The sequence below is a fragment of the Argiope bruennichi genome, chromosome 2, assembly GCF_947563725.1.
Source record: "Argiope bruennichi chromosome 2, qqArgBrue1.1, whole genome shotgun sequence".
NCBI classification, from domain to species: domain Eukaryota; kingdom Metazoa; phylum Arthropoda; class Arachnida; order Araneae; family Araneidae; genus Argiope; species Argiope bruennichi.
Genome location: NC_079152.1, coordinates 50,559,659 through 50,581,723, shown reverse-complemented (window position 1 = coordinate 50,581,723; position 22,065 = coordinate 50,559,659). Strand labels below are relative to the sequence as shown.

General features: G+C 27.3%; 1 protein-coding gene across 1 annotated transcript in view; it reads left to right on the top strand.

Moving 5' to 3' along the window:
* The first annotated feature begins 1,960 nt into the window (after positions 1 to 1,960).
* The window catches only part of LOC129957312 (uncharacterized), a 218,818-nt gene continuing 198,713 nt past the window's right edge, over positions 1,961 to 22,065 (top strand). Inside the window, exon 1 of the mRNA XM_056069591.1 lies at positions 1,961 to 2,291. The gene's annotated coding sequence lies outside the window, so the exon portion shown is untranslated. The remainder of the gene's footprint in view (positions 2,292 to 22,065) is intronic.

The window sequence follows — 22,065 nt, the reverse complement described above, 5'->3', positions numbered from 1 at the left end:
TTAATTACAATACATATAGGATATTTGCAATAATATTTTGAATATATTTTACTTTAGCACAATAATATATTAGAGCTTTTTAAATTATTCTGTATTTCAGTTTTATTTTTTAAAATTCGTGGAACTTTTACGTGCTCAATATACATTTGCCTATTATTTAATATTTTACACATATTTTAATGCAGAATACAGGAAATTAAAATTTTTTTTTAAGCACAAGGAAAAAATATGTAATTTAAAGGATTAAAATCGTATATGATAAATCAAATTTTGTATTAATATAATTAATTTTTAATGAAATATTCTTCATCGTAGCTATATAAAACTTTAAATAATTAGAGCAGTGAGTTAAAGTTTGGAAAATATTTTGCAACTTGCTAAGAAATATACAATTTCCCCAAAAAATTCAGAATATATACTATGAAATTTTAAATCTTTTTAAAAGCATTGTTGTTACATTGTTGAAATTTGTTGTCTATATTGAACTCGGATTAAAGTGATTATATATTTTTGTGATTATATATAAGAATTTAAATTTCTGAGAAGAAACATCATTTCTTAAATAAACGAAAATGAAAATACAAATTAAAAAAATATCAGCAACATCAACCATTATTGTTTTATGTTAAGTCTATCATCTTTTTTTTTATAGAAATTTATGAAAATATAGATATTTTTTTTATGAAAATATAGATATAAGCTACAAAAGGATGGCGAGAAGCTATTATATAAGCAGTAAGCAACTATTGTTATAAATTAAATATTTTTAAAGAATCATATTAATCTGAACAATTGTATACTTTTCGGTCCAGTAAAAATATTCCTTATTTATTTGTTTAAAGAATAATGCATTAATTTCTACTTATTATCAACATATTCATATCTAATTATATTTATTGTGGAATGAGGCAGAAAATCTAAAATTGCAAATTTTTATTTGTTGGATACATCATCTTAAAATAAATATGATAAAATATGAAAAAAATTAAAAACTAATTAATATTGGATTTAAGATAGTTAAAATAGTGAATTAAAAAAAAACTAAGCATGACAAAATGATTTAGTAAACACTAGATTTAATGAATTAATTTGGCTGCAAGGTTGTCCTTTATATCGAACTGTTAATAAATCGCCAATTGTATTATCACGATTATCGAAAATAAGATATTATCCTTGAAATAGTTCAGTATAATCTAAACGGATAATTTTTAATACAAATACCATGTTGACAATAATAATAAAAAAAAATTAAATAAAACTCCTTGAAACTGTAGATTAGAAACACGAAAAAAACGCCTTGATTTTATTAGAAACAGGAATAAAAGCTTAAATCCGTAGTCAAATAGCTATAGCCAATCCTTAGTCAAATTCTAAATTCTAATCTGTAGGCTTTGATTTATATTCGATTAAACTATGGATTTGTTCTAACTAATTAAATCTGAAAATATTTGATAAAGAACGCTATAAAAATTGGTTGAAAAAACTCGAACAGAAGCGGAAACAAAAGCATCTGCTCGTGTCAAAATTTTGATCTATTCTGCACTTTCATTATTTTGAACATCTGTTAACACACTCACTAACTGAATTTATTTATAAAATACAGCAGTTCAATTATCCAAAAAAGTTCGCATTCTCAAATGACAGGTGTAGTGCCACTGAACGTTTTTCTAACAGACTTCTTTTTTTTTTTTTTTGCAAGAATATTTCATGACTGAGCAAATCTTTAGAAATGGAATCTTTCTACTCTTTCTGAACGAAGCAGGGGTTCGATAGAAACTTCGAAACCAAACTATATTTCTTTAAGATTGCGTGAGGGAGGGTGAGAACTTTTTTTGCGCTCGATGACGAAACTGCGATTCACCTGCCCGGGAGTGTCGTCACCGGTTGCGCTGGTCACGTGCACGCGTTTCTTGGCACTCGCCTCCTCACTTCCCCTCGACCCCCTTCCACATGCACTTCCACCAGCATCTCTGAGTGAAGAGTATCGTTCACTTCCAACTCTGAGCAAACGATAAAGCGCAGCTGAAAAGGAGATAACTAAACTCTCCACTGCATGCAGAAATCGTCTGCCATTCGACTATTTTTTTCCCGCTCTTCTCGAATATTGTTCTGTAAATATTGTGTTCGCTTTCTGCCACGGAATTAGTAAGAAGGAAATGAAATAAGTAGAAAACTATCAGTTGTTTGACCTTCTATTAAAGTAAAAAGATAGAGAAAAAACAAAACAGTCTAGGTCGTGATGATTGTCACGGACCATTGATTCTCCAATTCTCTTCTTACTCAATCGAAAGGTAAGTTGATTGTTTTTAATTACCTGTTGGAATAAATTGCTTCTTCAGTTAAGTTCGCTTAAGTGTTATAGTGTTGCCTTACGGTGCACTGTTACACATTTTAGGGATATGTAACTGTTTGTAGTGCAGCATGCTGGGCGAAGAGATTGAGGTTAGAGAGCCAGTCTTTGAAGGAACTGGTGCACAAATTTCAAGGCCGCATTTGTCAGTTTTAAATATTTCATTCTTCAGTTGCGTGGTGGGTTGTTTTGATGTATGCTATGTAGCCTGATGCCTCAATGGGGTCGCAGTTTCGAACAGGAACTAAAAATTGTTATCTACTTCAAAAACATTTAGTTTTGATAAACTAGAGAAAAGTGACAAATTTGAATTACTTCGAAAAACATTTTTTTTATTTCTTTGACTTTATTTAGAATAATTTAAGATAATTAAAAAATAAACAGTTATTTAATAACATATTTTGTAATTTTTATTTTTTTGAATTTAAGAAAATTTCCGAATCAATTTCTTTTATTTTATTCCAGTACTAATAATATGTTTAGTAACGATTAAAATAAATAGAAATAAATTAATAGAAAAATAAATAGAAATAAAATAAATAGAAATAAAATTAATAGAAATAAAAAAAAATAAAAAAAAAATAGAAATAAAAAAAAATAAATAGAAATTAAAAAATATAGTGAATGCTTTCCATTTTTTTCCTTCGTTTTATGAATTCTGTATTTCGAAATTTTTTATTTTCTAAATAATTTAAGCGTTTATATTTGAAGACATCAAATTGTCAAATTATATTATTGACTTAGATATCAAGCGATTTTTATTTCACATAATTCTAAGCTTGGGAAAAACAACGCTGTTCAATATTCTACAAAATGTCGAATTCTTCTAATTCTACAAAATATCAAAAACCAAATTATGGAGTTGTCTTAGATAAGCTGAAATCGTCAAATAACTCAATATATTTGTTAAAATATTTTTGGCATGTTTAATTCATATGGAATTAATTTTCTTCCTCGTGACAAAGAAAATAAATGTGTGTATTTATTTTCTTTTTCTTTTTTTGAAGTAAAAAAAAATCATCTGTCGAAATTTCGCAAAGATGAATAGATTATTTCTCAGATAAAGTTTTACCATTTGGGAAGAAATTAATTTAAACAGCAATTCAAGAAAATTTAAATTATTTCACTGTTTGTTGTGTTTTCTGATGATACTTTATTGATCTTAAAAACTTTTAAGAATACTATATTAAATAATATTAAAAACATTATGTGTTCTCATCAATTATAATTACATTTAAAACATTCAAGATAAAGAGTTAAGGCATAAGAATGCACTTATTTATTATAAAATACTTATCATTTAATCACTGAATTATTTTCTTTTCTATACTATCTAATGAGCCAACATTTCTTTATAGGCGATTTGTTATCGTTTAAAGAATTATTTGAATGCGTAGTATTTATGGATTCAATATATTTTTTATAATTCAAATTTGTTACTAGGTAATAAATATTCTTTATTATATGTCATAATATAAACATTGGATTCAGATACTTTTTTTTAATCTTTTGCGAATTCAAATTTCATATTTTAATTTCATTTTATCTCATTACTTTATAACAAATCCATGTTAATTGCACATGAATCAATAGTATTTACTTAAATATATTTAATAATATTATTAAAAACATTAGCATATAATATTAGAAACAGAAAAGGACAAATCTTTATTTATATTTTCGTACTGGAAATATTGTCTTATTTATATGACTTTCTTTGTGATTTAATTATTTAATTCAACTTTTAATTTAATGATCAAAAATGCATTTCCGTTGTTTGTATTACAGTGTTTCCGTTGTCTATCTCATTTAAATATGACAAATGCTGACTTTTAATGAGAACAGTTTATTTGACAACTAATTTTAATTATAATTTTGCATATTTAATTTAGAAGAGTATTTTTCGTAAAAAATATTGAACATTAGGATAGGCAGTTTTTTCAATGAATTTTTCTTGATAATGAAAAAAATTAATAATAATTTTTAAAAAAAATGTGATTTTACAAATAATTTTCATATTCATAGTTAAATTTATAATCTGAAATTTACTTCTTGATTAGATTTAAGTGTAGTCTAAGTTCAAAATGTTAACTTCATATTTGTATTCGATTTAAATTTCTTAAAATAAAAGCATTTAAGAGCACTGAACAAAACTTAACAAACTCTCGAAAAAATTCAAGTCTTTCAGTCTACCTTTATGAAATTCCAATATATGTTTTTGTGAGCTTTTCATTAAAAAATTTACAGTTTAAGTATTCATTTTAGCTGCAAAGCTCTTTTTTTCCTTTGAATGTTAACTTGTATTTTAAAACTTTTTTTAAATATAGGTTTGCTAACAAACTGCGCCTTTAAAATTGTTTATTTTCTTCTTAACTCTTTTTATGAAGCAATTCTTTAATGCACACGATATTTTAATTTGAACTTTATTTTGAATAAAGATGATGCCATCTATTAATTGCAAATAAAAATTAACTATTCATTCCATTTCAAATTTCCGAAATTTTCAATGAATTGCTTTTTGATTTGGTGTAGGATGTGGAGGGGAATTCTGAATTGTTTTGTCGTTTGCATTTAATTTCTATTTTCTGAGTGAATTTCTATTTTCTAAAAGTTCTGAGTACTTCATAAGTTTTTTCTGAAAATAAATCACTATTAAAGTTAATGTTATAATTATCTCAGGCTATGGTTAACAAATGCTTTTAACGTACATTCTCTTTGTAACTTAAGAATTTCTCAAATACTATATTTGGAACAACTTCTTCAATAATTTGAATATATAATGATATCATGAAAATTTTTCTTTTTTAAATCGCTTTTAATCTTATTTAGATTTTAAACTATAAACAATAGGATATGCTTAATCATTCGAAACCTGCATTGGTATGTAATGTAATTGAAAAAGAAGTTGACTTTCTTCATTTTCCACATTATTTACTAGATCCTAATCAGGGAATTATTGTTAAACGAACTAGTAAATGATAGGTCGCAATAATTATTTCTATTTCAAAGAATATTATCAAACTATTAATAATCCTTCCTTTCAGTTCGTTGATTTTTGAATGAAAACGTCAGAACTAATGAATATAAAGAGGATTTTTTTTCATCATATATGCATATGAAATGAAGTTTAGATATAACATTATCATTTTATCCAAATTTAATCCATTTTTATTTTGATAATTTATTTTTACTTACCGTTATTGTTATATGGAATCTTTCATAAATATGTCAATTAAAATAATGTGTTAGAATCCTTGGAATCGGAAATAATAACTCTTGCAGCTTAATTCATTAAAAAAAGAATAGACATCATAATATTCTGCATATTTTTTTTTCAAATTTGACTATTGTATTGAATAGAATTATGAGTGCATTAACTCCTTGACTTACCAATTTATTTAATTTTCAAATCAGAGGACACATCTATTTGGGAAATTTATTAATTCCTATATAAGACCTTTTGAGACATCAAAGTATTTTTAAGTGATTTTGGTGTTTTAATTCTCACTTAATCTTAGATTTAAAATTAAAAATTCAATAATTCGATGTGCGCGTCCGAATCATAATCAAATCCGAAGGGTTTAAATTGAATTTACGGTTTTTGTTTGGTTCAAAGAATGTGTGGTAGAAAGAAATTTTGTGCTATTATTTCAACCCAAATAATTAATATTAAACATGACAAATTTCGGCGATGAAATAAAGTATTAGTAATCTGTTATCACATTTGTTTAACGTCTTATAATCGAAAATTTCTATTAAAGAATTTTTTCCTAAGGGTCACTCAGTATCAAAATTTAAATCGTTGTATTATCAAAGATATCGTTTATCTGAACAGAGACATTAAAAAGCAAAACACAATATTAAATGATAAATAAACAATGTATTTACAACAATGTATTTATTTAAACTATGTATTTATTTTTTTAAATGCAAGAAGTTTTAACAATCAGAGAAAAAAATTGTAAATTATTTTTTGATATTTAAAGTTTTCTCTTATACTTTTATGGTATATGACGCGTTTCAAATAAATTTTTGAAAACTGTAATTATATTTTTTAATTTTTGCTTAAAGTATGTTGAAAAAAGACTTATTAAAAACAAAAAGAATCGGTTAAAAGTTAAAACTATTTAAAAAAATTTTAAAGAAATATGGTCTTTTTTGCTAAAAAGAAATAGAAAGCAAAAGTCTTTATAGTTTAGATATTCATTAAGTTTATACAAAATTTTGCAGATAATTTAAGAAATGCATTATTACCAAATTTCTGAATTAATGGAATTAAGAAAAAAAGTAATATTTCGATCCTGTTTTTGAATACTGGAGTCAACTGATAAATAAGGTGAAATTTTCAATTTTTATGATTGATGCATTGAAATAATTACAAAATATTTTTAACTCAACAGATTGATAATTCATCATTCAGAATCTACGAAATATATATTTAGAAGCTATCATAGAAAATTTAAATAAAAATAAATAAGCATCGGATTTCAGTTTATGGATTTTTTTCAAGAAGATAGTACCAAAATTTATAATTTGAAAAAATAGTAATTTGGAATTCTTATATAGCATTTAAACAAAATATACAAATATAAAATTCAATATAACTACCAAAACAATGGAAATAGGAAAAAAATTCAGACGATTTTATAAAAAAAGTTATTTAAATATTAAACATATTAAATGAAAATATTTTCGAAAATTTCATCAAGAATTGACTGTTCAACGTAGTCACCTACCTTTAGGCATCCCTTATCATCAGGAAAACCTTGAAACTGGAAATAAAATTCTAAATATTAGATACAGAACTAAAATAGATTCAAAGTTTGAATTCTATTTTTTTCCCCTCGGCCGAAATCTACAATCGAAATGGGCAGTTGTTGCAGTTACTCGAAATACGAATCTGTTTTCAATTTATGCTTCATTCGTGTAAGTTATCTTTTTTTTTTCCCCCAACTAGTTTCGCTTTCAGTAGAATGTAAAATATGTGGGTTCTTGTATGTAGGTCTGAATTGAAGTCAAGGGCATCAAGTTGATAGTTCAAAGACCATTGTCTTTTCGCGAACAAGAACTGCTTATTTTCAGAAGTCATCGACTTTCGCAAACCTTCAGAGTAATTGTGAAGTTGCTACTGTAGTTGCCAAACATTCAGTGATAGGTTCTAAAAGACGGATCATTTCAAAACCATTTAGTTGAAACTGAATGTAGAACGAAGCAGATCTCGTGTTCGTTTTTTAGCATTGAAAAAAAAATTGTTGACGTCGTAAGTCAAACAACTTCTTTTAGTTCATAAATCTTAAATACATGTACAAAATAATGCGATAATTTTTTTAAAAAAAGAGAAAGATGAAAGGTAATTTTGCTCTTATCAATAAAAAAATCAATTTACATGTAAATAATAAACTTGTAATAATAACTTGTAAATAATAACTGTTTATATTTCAGCGGATTACGATTTTCAATTCAATTTTTTTCATGAGCTGTAGAACATTTAACCTCTAGTATTGAAATGGTGTCTGACTTTTGTATCGATTTATAGAATATTTTATACTCAAATCTCTATTTGAATAAAAAAAAACCAATTTAAACGAAATAAAAAAAAAATCTCATTTCTACATGGATAAAAATATTGATTAAAATGTTTTTTATATATATGAAGTGAAGTGAAATGTGACACCTATTTAATAGTTTAATAAATTTCCAATGTAAAGAGATAAAATTACTCCCCATATCAAGAAAGTTTTTTTTCTATTATCTTTATTATAAGATCTCTGCTACTTTCAAGAAAAACTTTATAGATAAATTTAATAAATGTAGTACTACAACAATAATGACAACAACAATAAATGTAGTAAAAATTTATATGAAATTCATATCAAATCAAACAGTTTATATTTTATACATGTATCCAATAATTCTTCATTGTTTTTCTTTCATGCAAGTGCGCGACTGAATTTCAGTTTTTTTTTTTTTTCTTCTTCTATTAAGCTTTTTTTATAAATAGACAAATATTTGAACTCAATTTAATTAAAGATTAATTCTAAGTATTAATATAATTTTATTCTAAAATACGTCACAAATTTTTAATTGCAAAAACAACTATTTTTCGAGAGTCTTACTATTGAGGAATAACTCAGTTATTTTGATGAATTATTTCTAATTCAATATAATAAAATGGCACTTAGCTTGGTTCCTATTTCAAACTTTTCAATCTTTCTAAAATCGTCTCATCACATGGTCTTCTACCGTATTGAAATTTGAAAGGAAGACGTTAGTTCAAGTGTTGTCGTTGTCTCCTGATTACAGTTAATAATCCGAGGGGCGTCTCAATATAGCATCCATATGTTTTAGACACGGAATATTAATCCAGTTAATCATAATACAATCAATATAGTTTTTAATAATGGTTGCCGGAACGCTTATTCTAGCTGATCAAAATTGTTTAGATAATATCGTAATTATTCATAATATCGTATTTATTCTATGACTAAACAAGTAACATATTATATTTCAAATCAAATTCTTTATTCTAAAATCTACATACAAACCATTTCCCATGACAAAATTTGAAATAAAACTTAATTCTTTCTAATATGATTGCTTGAATCCAAACTAATATTATTTATTCTGTAATATGCATAATAATTGTTTATTGTTATCTTTTATAAAATGAATAGATCAGTTTTAGATTAAATACAATTCACCATCCACTAACAGACGCAAAATAATTAAATTTTCAAAATATAAATTATTTTTCTGAAAATTTAATCTTGCAGTCCTTCCCATTCTTTTGAAATAAATGTCTAATACATTATTTTTTTTCCCAAACTGAAGAGGAGAATTCGTTTCCATTAGAATTCGCTTCGCTTAGCCTCACAGTGTTATCGATTTTTCAATGTTATTATGAATAAAGCAAGATAATTATAAATTAATTTGTTATTCTTTGTCATATTTTCAACAGAAGTATTGTTATTTTTCATCCACAGTTGACACAATTGAAATTCTGAAGTTGAGTTCTTTAGCAGATAATTAGAGAGTAATTTATGTAAAACCGCTCAGAATAAAATTGTTTCGAAGGGTGGGAAATGAAACACCTGTCGTTCTTCGAAAATTTAAAATGAGTTTAGTTTTATAGAATCGCTCGAATCTTGAAAGAAAGAATTACGATGGAATTAATTTTGGATGTTAATAATGTGGTTTGAAGATTATTTCAGAAAACTAAAGAGGATTTATTAGGTTCGTAGCTGCAAGCAATAAAAATACCTTGAGTATCATCGTTTTTTATTTCTTCTGGAGCCGTTATAATCCAAAACGTCAAAAATTTCGATTAATAGCAATTATTATGTCACAGTTTCCGAAAAGCCATAATTTTGCAAAAATAATATTTTTGTTCTTCTAAAAGAATTCCTTTTTACAGAGTGTTTCAATCCTTAAATCTCACTCAAAACATTTAAAAGAACTAAACGTAGACTTCATAAGTTGAAAATAATTTTCTTTAAGATCATCTCATATCTTATGTTTAAAAAAATTATTACTTTAAAATTTCTTATATTTAAAAATGCTAGAATTTAACTAAAAATAGGCTTATTCATATAATCTTCAAATTGATGCTTGCCATTTTTTTTAATTTTTTCACATTTTTAGTTTGCTCCTTATTTCCATTTTTAGATAGTAAATTCAATTTCATGCGAAACAAACTAATTGTAGTAAACAACATAAATGTAGTGTAATTTTTCATTCAAACAATTGACTGCTTCATATCCAAAATAATTTTCCGAATTAAGAGGTAGTAACAACAAAATAAAATAAGGCATAACTTTTAAAGAAAAAGTGTCCTTGAATATAAAGATGTGAAGTATGTTGAAAGGCTTAGGAAAGAACAGTTGTAACTATAAAAATGAATACTTTTTGCAAGTAATTAAAAAAAATGTTTATAAAATGCTTTTTATACAAAGCTAAAAAATGCTGAAGGCGTAAACAAAAATAATCAAAATTCAAAAGGTAATAAAATCGTGTAAGCAATATGGTTTAAGATTAAACTAGTCCAGTTAAGCCATTTAAAAGATCCGTGTAATAATTCTCAATCGATCCTAATTGTATTCTATTGTGTTATATAATAAGCCTAATTTGTGTAAATTTCCACCTGTATAATTTGTATATATTTAGATTTTGTCAACTGCATGCATTGCGAACGCAGCGTGCATCTAAATTTAGATGAATATACAATTCATAGTGAGTGTGCGCCTTTGTAATCACAGTAAAAATCTTAAAATTTGAAATTTAAAAGTTGGAAAATAAAGAAATTAATAAATGCACATCAATTAAATTTATTACAAATACATAAACACAAAAATACAAAATGAAAATAAAAAAGAATAAATGTGTGGGGAAAAAAACAAAAGTGTGGAAAATATAAAATTTTATCCCATGTGTCTTAATTAAATAAGACGTATGTGCAAACATATGCCTACTAATAAAAAAGACATGTGTGATTCTAGTGCTTCCAAACTTGACTGAATGTACTTTGGAGGGTGAAAATATGGACCTAGGGATTTGTTTTCTAAAAAATAGTTGGAATTTTAAATAATTAAAAATTAAATGATGTTACGGTGTTTTCTGGGGTAATTGGGTAAACTAATTCTGGAAACTAAATTTCTGGGTAAAATATTATAACAGTACATAATCTTGTTGAAATTCAAAAATTTAACTTTTTAATGATATCATTTGAATCCTTCTTGTATATTTTTCTGTATAGTAGCAATAATTTTTTAAATATCTTGAAGCTTATTTTAAATCACTATATTTCATTGTTATTACAAATATTTTATCTTGAAATTTCCTAAATTGGTGACGAAAAAAAATATATATATTGCTTTCTTTCAGATGCTGCATAAATTTCTGTTTAAAATATCTTTAATATTTGGGGGGGGGGATTTTGTTGCTGTTGTTTCTACTTATAAATAATACTTAACTCAGAAATAAACAAAAAAATATTATTTTCAAAAAATTTCGCTCTTTTCTGTATTAAGATTGCAATTTTTATTTTTATTTTTAAATCGGAGAAGTTTTTATTGAATAATCATCTGAACTTCAACACAAATTGTGAAATATATTCTGCAGTTCACAAAAAATTTTAATGCTGAGCTTCTATTATTTTTATCATAATAAATGTATTCAATTTCATCTTGAGTATCATTGCAATAATTGGAAGTTAATCATTTTTGCTTCAATTAAATCTCACATCTTTGTAAGAGACGATTAAGCTTTATTTAGTTATTTCAATGTCCCTTTTAAAGTAATTCTAAGACTATTTTAGGATAGACCGTGGTCAGATGAGGGGAATGACATCTGAGTTGGCACCCCCTCTCTAAACTTCCACACTGCAGTAGCAGGAAGGTATTTGATCTTGACTAATTTAACTCACACCAGGGCCAATTACACAACCATTTTTCAATTTAATCGGGTCTTGAACCCGGATCCTTCTGATACGTGAGCCGAGACCTTACCACCAGACCATCGTGGCCTTTAAAGCTTTCAGCAGCCAATGTTTCCGGTGAACTGGTTGTCAAAAGGGTCTAGTATATAATCTATTGTAAGCATGAAATGATATACAAAAACAAAACAAGAAAATGATTTTTATGAAATAAAATACAAAAATGAGCTTTTTTTTACAGTTTTATGTATTATTTTTGTACTTTTTTAAATTGTAATGCATTCAATTTATCCGCACTTCAGTTCTGTTCTGATGATCTTATTTTACTGATTGTCTTTTCATTCTGTGCCCATCTTCGATCAGAACTATGTGAAAGATCGGGAACTAGATTGTGGGAGCACGTTTAGAGTTTATATAGTTAGAGAAGGGATTCTTTTCGTACCTTAAAATGCGTTTCCCCCGAATTTTCAAGTATATACCCTAATTTTGTTAGTTTTGTGGTTTGTTGGTTTTGTGGGTCTTGTGTAAGACTTTAGACACCTCATTTCTGACATTTTTATTTTCAATGTCCGTTACGTGGGAGTAGTGAGCTTTGTAACGTATTATGAAAAAATTGAATATGCATTTTGGATATTTATTGGATATATTGAACCAAACTTTGGTTTTGAACTACAATTATTATCATAAGATTACATATTACATTTTATTTATCTATATTGTTGTTTTTTTTAGTCATTACACTTACATATTTTCAAATATACAGACAGACTGTCAAGCTTTTGACATATTTGGTTCAATATGTGTTACAGATCTACACATTACATAGACATTGAAACTGTATATCAAATTTTATTTGAGGAACTTCATTTTGGTTTGTAGTTATGATGTTAGAATGCATTCGAATATACAAATTTCCTGTAAAATTTTAAAGAAATTAATAAATTTGGTATAAGTACTACATGCAAAATTTCATAAGTCTGGCTCAAAGTGTTATTTGAGTATGGTGTTAACTGGCAGGTAGGCATGGCTGCCAAATATGTGATGACGGTCTAAGAGAAAGTTAAAAATTGGGGATCCGTCAAAATCTCGTTATTACAATTTTCGATTATTAGAATAATTTCTTCTTATGCATTTCCGACATAAAAAATAAAAATAGCTCAGCTCACATTTCTTACAGGTGTGTGATTTTTATGTGACATAGAAGTTCAATATTAAACGATTGAAATTACAGAAATTAGATCTGGAAAAGTATGGAAAAAGCCAAAAACTCATGCAGCTCAGAATTTAAGATAAGACTAATTTAAAAGTTTGAGTTTCAGTAATTGATGAAATAAATATATTTAAGAAAGTTTAAGAAACTGAATTCGTCTCAAACATATAGACATAAAAAAATGAATTAAATGATACAATCTGAACATATATTATGACGTATGAATTAAAGCCTAAAACCGCACAAAATTTCATATGTTCTTTTTTTTTATGTATGTGATTTATTTCGGAGGGCTTGTCATTCTAGTGTTATGCTCTAAAATTTATTTATAATGGGGGTCGCGATGGCTTGGTGGTAAGTTCTCGTCTTCGGAACCGGAAGATTTCAAGTTCATACCCGATTCTACCGAAGAACAATGGTGCCCTCCCGAACAATGGTGGACAAGCACCCTCCCATTGGCGGAGTGCGGAAGCTTGGAGAAGGGGGCGCCGTCATCATCTGACCGCTGTTCAAAATTACGAAGCCCATCCTAAAATAGCCTTAATGTTGCTTTAAAACGGGACGTTAATATAACTAAATTAAATTATTTATAAGGGATATAATTTAGTTTCTTTCATTCTTTAAACATATTTTTTTAGTTAAATTGGGAAAACACTTTTAATTATAAAACCTTGACTTTCTCCGATCAATCTTTCTTTTTTTGTGACTGCTCTTAGAAAGGGAGAGCGGAATTTTTATTTGTATTTCCTTTTTGTATCTTAAGAACCTTAAATCAACATGCTTCATTTTTTTTTTAATTAAATCTTCTAAGGATTAACTTTTTTTTTATTTTCATTTGTTTACTCAAATCCTCTGAATATTGTTTTCAGAATAAAATGTTTTGTTTGGAGATAATGTAGCTTAAAAGAAAGCCTTTTTAAATGAAGATTTTTTTTTCTTTTATAAAATTTTACTGAAACTTCTTTAACTTATTTTTTAACTACTAATTCCAAAATACAGTCTTAGTTGGCTTTTTTTAAAAATGAATGAAATGGGAAATTATTATTTTTAATCTCGAAAGTAATAAAAATAAGAGCGTGCGGTCATTGAACAAAACATTAAACCGAGTATTCAGTTCATTTCTGAAAACGGAAATTAAATGAAATTCACTTGATAAGTAGAAAATCCTCTTATAATAGTTACCGCAAATTGAAGATCACGATCGAATGTATTCCAAAAGTAACGAAAGATATTTTCCTTTCGCATCGAATTACTTCCTTATTTCTATTTAAATTCATACTATAATTATATCAACTATTATTAGAGTTTGAAAAGCTCTAACCAAGAATGAGAAATTTCATTTATTGTCCGATTATTATTATCTTTAAACTATATTTCTGCTCATGTTATAAAAGGAAAAGTGAGTGTTTTTTAAAACTTGTAGAATAAGAAACTTAATTCTGAATGATAAGCTGCAGAATTTAATTCTTTACCGTTTTATAAATATAGAAGAAAATAAATAGCTTTTTGAATAAAATCGATTTAATTCATTCATTTTTTGACAAAAAAAAAAAAAAAAAACAAAAAAAAAATTGTACCAGTTAAGAAATTACTTTATCTATTTTAAATAAATTTTTCTATTTATTAATGATCTATTTGATAAGGATTAATTTATTAAATATTTTGAATTCTTAAATCTATCTTTAAAAGAATGTTATATCTATGTATGTCTAAAAAAAGTTATAGCTCGTCTAGCATGGAGTTGAAGAGCTTTAAACAGCAGTAAACTTCGCTACATTTATTGGCAGCTAAGTTTATTTGAGAGCTAGAACTAGAATTGAGATCTAAGTTTAATCTTACATATTTTCAAAAAATATGTGATTTAATAAAATGTAGTGTATTTTTTTTTAAAAAAAAGAAAAGGAAAAAAAAAATGCGATTTTTTTTTAAATCCGAAAAAAAAAAAATGTTCGTTATTTTCAGAAATTTTTAGTGACAAATTTTATTATCTATTTTATTTATTTTATTCAGTAATTATATTTCAAAGTACAGAATAATATGAAAACTTATTCCTCGTTTAGGTTTCATTTCGTTCGTCTTTTTTTCTGAATATATAAATTAGAAGCTTAAAATATCTCATATCGAAAATTTATTTTATACTGGGAAAAGCAAATTCATTTTAAATTTTCTGAAATACCAGACTTTATTTTTATGTAATTTAACGCACCTCTTACAGTTTTTAAGCAAAATTTGCAATTTATTTTGATAAGTATGCTTTTATATTTAATCTGGTAAATCTAAAAGCTTTTCCGTGTTATATTACTTTTTCCTCGGGAAGAAAAATACGACGAATCAGCAAAGTATATTACATTTCTTGGAATTGTAATAAGATCCAATAATTTGGAAGAAAATAAAAAGAATTTGAGTAAATAAGATATATATATAACAGAACTATTTTCGATTAATATGTTTCTGCGAACACAATTTTGCGTAGATAAAATTTTAACATAAATAGCAGCATTATTCATGATCTATTTTCAATATTTATAAACTTAAGGAAATATTCTTTTTTTTTTCTAACATTGCATTTAAAAAATCGATATATTTTATTTTTCAATAAATTCATATCATTCATATATACGTATGTTATTTCATACATAAAAACTTATAGGTTCGCTCTTTTTATTATATGTAAATGATACTGATAGAATTTTAAGCAAAACGTTTTTTTAAAAAAAACAAGCAAAATCAATCCTATATGTCATAAATCTGACCTAAAAACATACAGAATCATAAAATCATAACTCCTTATTTCAAGTCCAAACTTGCGTTTCTAGTACATAACTTTAATAATAACTTATGTTTCTTTAACTGTAATTTTACTCAACTTAAATTTACTTAACTCTTCTAGCAACTTTTAATTATGTTTCTAATAAGTTTAAAAATACATATAGATTCAGCATACACATACATATAGATTCAGAAAAATATTCGGGCCGCGGTGGCCTAGTGGTAAGGTCTCGGCTTGTGGGCCGTAGGGTTTCAGGTTCGAGACCCGATTCCACCGAAGAACCTTCGAGTAAAGGGGGTCTGTTGCACGTTAAATCCGTCATGCCAAACGTCCTCCCGCTGGTGTGGTGTGGAGAAAGGGGTGCTAGCTCAGGTGTCGTCCTCGTCATCTGACCACGGTTCAAAACTACGAGGTCCGTCCCAAAATATCCCTAGTGTTGCTTCACAACGGGACGTTAATATAACTAAACCAAACTAAACTCAGTAAAAAAATTCATGCCGAAGATCTCTATATACATTATAAGAAAAAAAAATTTTAATTTTTTTTTTATGTTCACTAATAGTGAATTTCATTCATGCACAAGGTCAAAATATAATTATTCTCTTAACTATTTTTTTACTTCCCCGTTTATGAAATATAAGTAGAAAAAATATTATAATCAACAAAAAAAATTTTGATTTTGAGATTTGGATATTTTGTACTTTTTTACATCTCCAAAAGTGAGATAAAAATTATATTTTCTATGCTAAGACTTTGTGTCACTAGCGGATTTGGTTCAAAATTTGACACGGTTGTACACTTTATATACTGAATTGTTTTAATATTTTATTACTTTGCTTTTTGTTATTATCTGGGTCACTTGTACTAGTAGTACAAACAAATAAACTACATGTGAATGGATTTTATTCAAAATTTGATAGAAATCTATAAATTTTGTGTAAAGACCATTTACCAAATTTCTTCCTTGCTCCTCAAAGTGTTTTTAAATCAACGTGTCCATAGATAGGCGTAACTCCAAAAATGTGTTTTTTCAGAGTCACGAAAATCAAAAACAAAGATATGGCAAAATCCCAAGTTTGAATTGACAATTACATTTTTTTTCCTCTTTCTTCGTGTACGGAAAATTAAAAGTATTAACAACAAATTTTTATAGAAATATGTTTTAGATAGATCTCAATAGATTTTTTTAAGAATGACAAAAGAAAAATTGTAGAGAATGTTCGGTTAATATCATTTTAGGCAAATGTTTGGGAATGTGAACAAAAGAATGCTTCTTTTATATTTTCTTATATAGACCACATTTGTTGACTTAGACCACATTTGTAGATATTTATCAAATTTTGAACGAAGTCCATTGATAAGAAGTCTGTTTGTCTAGCTGTTCGAAGGCTGAAAAACTCTATTTCTATAAAACTCAAAGGTCAAGATAGATGAAATTTGGTACGCAATGTACAATATAGTTTTTTTTATAAAACGTTGAGCCAAATCTGTCAAACGGTTGACCTTTGTTATTTTCACATGCACGTAAACTCAACGATTCATAAACGTAACTAAAATATGATTCACAATGATTCATAAACGCAATAACTTGTCAGTGAAATATGGTATGCTGTCTTGTGACTACAACTTCAATTTCGTTTTTAAAATTTGGCGTCTATCGGTCTCCGAAAAGTCATGAAAAATACATATAGATTCAGCATACACAATATCCAAAACATGCAACAGATTCTGTAAAAATAGGAAAATCTCTGCCAAAGATCTATGTTTCGTAACTATTGCTCGTCAACATCATGAAAGATATTTTTGGTTCTTACCCAGGTCCACAATTTTCCGCGGGGACGGGGAGGGGCTAAGAAATTTATTGGAGAGTAAGCGAGAAAACTTCGGGGTGTCCATTTCCACTTTTTTTAAAGGTCTTTTAAATTTCTCAGATTTTTAATTCTTCAAAGTGTTTTATCAAGAAAATTTCTTTTCTTAAATATCCACTCTTGAGTAGGGAAAAAAAATATTGCATTTCTACCTTTTGACCTTCAGATTTCGTGTCTTTAAATTCTTGATAAACAACTGCAACCATCTTTGCTTGGCGAATTTCATTACATGGCTGAACTGCATGAATATGTGTGAAGTGACATAAATATGTATGCATAATAATTCATATCAAGGTGACAAAGCATCGATTATCATATGAATCTACAGACGTCAGTAAAGGTCGCATAAGAGAAGGTCAATCGGAATAAATATCTCGTTCAAGCTCACATACTCCCATTTGCATGTTTTCTCTCCTTGCTTTTCAGAATTATTCGGATGAAATACGCGTTGACTTTCCATGGATTAATATTCGAAATTCAATTCATCACTTATATTAGGATGTCAACTGACGACAAATTGGGTTCGTTGCATTCAGTGCCATGGAATAACTGAATAATTTGGCAAAAAATATTTATAAAGCTGAACAGTTGTCCTATTTATTGAAACCGAAAAAATTAGAGGTTTAGTTTAGTTATATATTAACGTCCCATTTTAAAGCAACACTAGGGCCATTTTGAACCGCTATCAGATGATGAGAAAGACACCTGAGCACACACCCACTTCTCCAACCTTCCACACCACAGCAGCGGAAGGAAGTTTACGTGCGCCAGACACGCTTACACGACGTTCTTTGGTGGAATCGGATCTTGAACTTGAAATAATCCATTTCCAAAGCCGAGAACTTACCAACAGACCATCGCGGCCTAAAGAATTATAATTAGGTATGCAAAAATATAAGGTACACAAAACTGATACGGATCAAGAGTATCAGGAACTGAACTCGATTGGCACCGATTGGAAATTCCCATCCCCTCATTTTTTTTGATCAGGTGATAATGTATCAATCTGATCCAAAGTATCAGGTCGGTAAAGCCTAGATTCTGCTCGTTACATAATGAAACGGTGCATATAGCATTGAAGAATTCTCACCCTCTCCTATATCAAAATCTCTTCCGTTCATCTTCTCATCCACCCGTCAATCACCGTGAAAATCAACGTCACAAACATATCGATAAAGTATCTTTGCTTAAGAAACGAAATCCTAGTTTAGAATCATATTCATGTTACTGCAACTACCAATCTCAGCGCAAATGCAAGTTTAGCCAGTTTCATCCAGATGGGCAGAGAATAGGTTGCCGGGTATATCAGGTGCTTTCGAATATCAGTATCGAACTCTATCAGATATAAATATCAACTATCAAACCAATGTTATTTTCTTTCACCTTTCTAGGCACCTTTATAAAAATGTTGACCTGTTGCATGGAGCATTGTAATTTAATTCACACAAAATTGAACGTAATGATCGTCAATAAACTCTGGCAATTTTAAAAATTACTTCTTTATCATTTATATTTATTTCTACTTGCTGTACTTGCACTAATTATTGAGGAAATGAGAATCTTTACCGTTAATTTTTTTTCATTCACTAAGACGCTCGATTCCTTTTTTAGTATTCCAAATCAATACGAAATGGAGTTGGAAGATGCCTTTCTGCGTGGAAATTCTTCAAGTTCAATGAGATTCCAAGGAACTGTGAAATTAAAAAAAGAGTAATTGGGGAATGAGCACCTTTGTTGGAATTCCTCAAATGTTTCTCAATGATCGATCTTATTTTGCTCTAAAAGAGCAAGACCACAATTTGAGCTTTAAAAAGCCTCAAGTAATAGATGGAATTTTCTGCCTTTATTGGGCAACAAAGTAGTTTAGTTCTGCTTCACAGTTTATTTTTAGTTATTCTTTAGCGAAATTATGTTTTACTGAAGGAAAACGTATATATGGAAACTTTTTCAGATACAAACCTTAGGCGTTTAAATTAAATGTGATGCAATTTATTTTCTTTCATATTCGATTTTTGCTTTGAATATCCAAGAGCGAATTAGTAAAATCCTTTAAAATTATTATTTCAAAAACTTTTTAATACAGAATTAGTCGTAATAATGAATTCCATCGAATTTTTCCTAATGCACTGCGGGTATACGTTCGAATCTCTTGAATATTCATAAGACTATGAAGATTACCTTTACTGCTTATTAAATCGACAGGGTTGAATCTTGAATATATTTTCAAATTGGCAAACAAAAAAAGGACACATTCGTAATTGAATACATATCAAATTCTTAATAGAAGAAATGTAAATAAAACAAATATGTATTTGAATTCTTCGTTGAGTTAAATAAGGTTTCTGGTATAAATCAATTTATCTGAATTGTTAGATATACGTTCAAGTCGAGTGTGATCTTCAGAATGTTTTTAATTATCGTTGCTTCATTTGCTTAACAAATGATGAATTAAGAAAAGAGAAAACCTGCAATCCGCGAAACCCCTTGTGTTATTAAGAAGTGACACAAGATTCGAGAGGTAATTGGCTTTATATTTTTTGGATTAATACTTTATTTTCTAAAAACCTCGAATATTGTATGGAATACTCCATATCCCAATCGAATAATGCTTCTTCGGTACAATTTAATATATAACACTACACAAAATAACAAAAGGAAAAGTAATAGAAATTTATAAACAAATTTCTTTATATATACACATTTTTTTAAACAGAGGCAGAAGAGAAAGAAGACGCTCTTAATTTTTAAACTTTGCTTTATTCCATCCCGGGAGGTATAATTTATGTACAATTTATACGCGCCGAGGCACGTGCTTTCACAGTAAGGTGCAAAAGCAGAAGAGAGCGAAAAAAGGGCAAAAGAGAAAAAAAAAAAATCTCAGTATTTATATAATATGGATTCTGATAGGGATTTCTTTACACAGGTCGTGCCGATTTAGGTAAGGGAATTAATTATAGGGATCTTTTAAAAAGAATTCGCTTGACTTGACAATTTTTATCTCTTCACGGAGTGTGGGAACCGCTGATTTAAGCATTTTTATAGAACTTCTGCTGCATTAATTAAATATAAAAAGTGGAATGGGATCAGGACTGAATTAAGTTAATATGAGCTGAATTAAGATAAAACTTTGGAAATTAATTAGGATTAAATAAGCTTTTAAAATATCCTTTATATATAAAGATCATTTCAAAAATAACTAAAACTATAAAATAGTCATCATTTGGGAAGAAGAATCTTTTATAAATAATCAATTTATTAACTGTTACTATTTAAAATACTTCGTGTACTTTTAAATGTTTTTAAAATGTATTTCAAATTGTAATAAGTTATTCAAGTTATAATAAAGTTTTGCAACTAATTTTTTTATCATTTCTTGAAGTTTGAAATTTTGTATATTTATACTTTGTCGATGTCGGTGCACTATTTTTATATTTTCAAAATTAATTATTAATTAAATCAATAATGAGGCATTAATTAAATTATAATAATTTCTTACCATGGCTTGGTTTGGTATCAAGTTTATGGAAGAAGATATTTCAAGATTAAAATGATGAAATAATGGAAATTAAAAGTAATAGTACTTGCTTAATAGCTACATTAAAGTTCACTTTTCAAAATTGCGTTTGATTAAATATTTCAACATGCTATAGAATTTATAACATTTTCGGTACTAATATTTGAATTATTTGAGAAGGATTAGTTTAATATGTTTTTTTTTCTGAATATATATCTGAATCCACTCGCAATATTTTACAATCCTTCAATCTTGTTGCACAATAATATTCAAAATTATTATTGCCCAAGTATCTTCAGAATTCAGTGAATAATTTATATTAAATATGTCAGCTTTATCTTAAAAGGGTTTATTTAAACATTATAAAATCAAAAATAACTATTAGGCCGATTCATTCTGGAAATTTACTTTTTTTAATATTAAGAACTGTGTTTGATAAATTTTTCTGAAACAAAATATAGCCAAACTCAGTTCTTTCCTTTCCGTGAAATAATTCTCCAAACATTTCCCTCGCGAATTAAGAAAAGTAAAATTTCCCAAAATCCTTTAAAGTGAAATTTATAAAGTAGTCATATTCGATTAAAAATGTAGATTGTGGAGAATAAAAAATTTGAACGGAAATTTAAATTGATATAATAGATAAAGCGAAGAATTTTTTTTAAAAAAAAGCTTTATTCTCGCCATGAACTTTATGAAAATATTTTCCATTTTAGAAATTAAACTGTACTCCGATATAGCTCTACTTTTATTCAGAAAGTTTTCTGTATTATTGAAGAATTGAATTTTCAGGAACTGATAGAAAATTTCAAAGGCTTTTCATATATTTTATTTCTGGTATCTTGGCATTATTCCTTCTATGTATTCTATGAGGAGTTTCTTCTTTTCATATATAAAAACAAAGTTTTGATATTAATTTTCAAAAT